The sequence below is a fragment of the Miniopterus natalensis genome, chromosome 6, assembly GCF_054644295.1.
Source record: "Miniopterus natalensis isolate mMinNat1 chromosome 6, mMinNat1.hap1, whole genome shotgun sequence".
Classification (NCBI taxonomy): domain Eukaryota; kingdom Metazoa; phylum Chordata; class Mammalia; order Chiroptera; family Miniopteridae; genus Miniopterus; species Miniopterus natalensis.
This window is the reverse complement of record NC_142086.1, coordinates 5,031,122-5,033,118: the sequence shown is the minus strand read 5'-3', so window position 1 is coordinate 5,033,118 and position 1,997 is coordinate 5,031,122. Positions and strand designations below refer to the sequence as shown.

At 48.8% G+C, this 1,997-nt stretch overlaps 1 pseudogene; it reads left to right on the top strand.

Annotated features, from left to right (window-relative positions):
• Positions 1-299: 299 nt before the first annotated feature.
• Positions 300-1,547, top strand: LOC107539210 (tubulin alpha-1C chain pseudogene; annotated as a pseudogene).
• Positions 1,548-1,997: the final 450 nt, after the last annotated feature.

Sequence of the window (1,997 nt, the reverse complement as noted above, 5' to 3'; positions counted from 1 at the left end):
TATTTTTAAACTCAAACCCTTTCATTTAACAATAACATAAACAGCTCTCTGCTCCTGGTAATAATTAAACTGATGATATAACATCATTCAACTAGCTGCAAGATACTCAAGAAGCAGAAAAAGACTGAGAGACTTCATCCCTGGACTCCTTGGTAGTCTGACAGTGGAAGGTCCTTATCACTGTCCCCTCACTTCCTCTGCCAGTGGGAGGTCCTTGTCATTGGTAGTCTGCCAGTGGAAGGTCCTTGTCACTGTCCCCTCACCTCCTCTAGCCCCGAGGAGCCCTACAAGTCTCAGTTATGCGTGAGTGCATCTCCACCCACATTGGCCAGGCTGGTGTCCAGATTGGCACTGCCTGCTGGGAGCTCTACTCCCTGGAACATGGCATCCAGCCCAATGGCCAGATGCCAAGTGAAAAGACCATTGGGATGGGAGATGACTCCTTTAACACCTTCTTCAGTGATATAGGCCCTGGCAAGCATGTGCCCAGGGCAGTCTTTGTAGACCTGGAATCCACAGTCATTGATAAAGTTTGCACTGGTACCTACCACCAGCTCTTTCATCCTGAGCAGCTCATTACAGGCAAGGAAGATGCTTCCAATAACTATGTCCATGAACACTACACCATTGGCAGGGAGATCACTGACCTTGTCTTAGGCCAGTTTTGGAAACTGACTGACCAGTGCACAGGTCTTCAAGGCTTCTTGATTTTCCACAGCTTTGGTGGGAGAACTGGTTCTGGGTTCACCTCCCTGCTGATGAAACGTCTCTCTGTTGATTATGGCAAGAAATCCAAGCTGCAGTTCTCCATTTACCCAGCTCCCCAGGTTTCCACAATGGTAGCTGAGCCCTACAACTCCATCCTCACCGCCTGCACCACCTTGGATCACTCTGATTGTGCCTTCATGGTTGACAACAAGGCCACCTTCAGCATCTGTTGTAGAAACCTCAATATTGAGCTCCCAACCTACACTAACCTTAACCACCTTATAGATTGTGTCTTCCATCACGCTTCCCTCAGGTTTGATGGAACCCTGAATGTTGATCTGATCTAATTCCAAACCAATCTCATGCCTTATCCCCACATCCACTTCCCTCTGGCCACACATACCCTGTCGTCTCTGCTGAGAAAGCCCACCTTGAACAGCGTGCTCTAGCAGAGCTCACCAGTGCGTGCGTTGAGCCAGCCAACCAGATGGTGAAGTGTGAGCCCGTCATGGTAAATACATGGCTTGCTGCCTGTTTTCCCATGGTGACGTGGTTCCCAAAGATACCAATGCTGCCATTGCCACCATCAAGAGCAAGCGTACCACCCAGTTTGTGGACTGGTGCCCCACTGGCCCCAAAGTTGTCATTAATTACGAGCCTCCCATTGCAGTAGCTTGTGGAGACCTGGCCAGAGTGCAGTGAGCTGTGTGCATGCTCAGCAACACTACAGCTGTTGCTGAGACCCGGCTCCCCTGGACCACAAGCGTGGCCTGATGTCTGCCTGGCATGCCTTTGTTCACCGGGACACGGGTGCGGGCAGAGGGCACGGCTGCCCTTGAGGAGGCCAGGAGGAAGTCGGGGCAGACAGTGCTGAGGGAGGGGATGAGGGGAAGACTATTTGTCTGCTGCAATGTTACACTCTGGTGTCCTGGGACTCTTATTTCTATTGTTCTATGAAGTCCATTGTGATATAACTTGTCAATAAAAGTGATGTTATTTTAAAAAAAAAACACAAGCCTGGCTGGGTGTGGCTCAGCAGTTGAGCGTCGACCTAGGACCCAGGCGATCGGGGTTCGATTCCCGGGCAGGGCACATGCCCAGGTTGCAGGCTGCAGCCAATCAATGACTCTCTCATTGATGTTTCTATCTCTCTCTCTCCCTCTCCTTTCCTCTCTCTGAAATCAATAAAGATATATTTAAAAATAATAATAATTTAAAAACAAACAAACACAAAAAAACAATAACATAAACATTCATATAGTCAAACTGGTATTTGAATGTAGTCATAG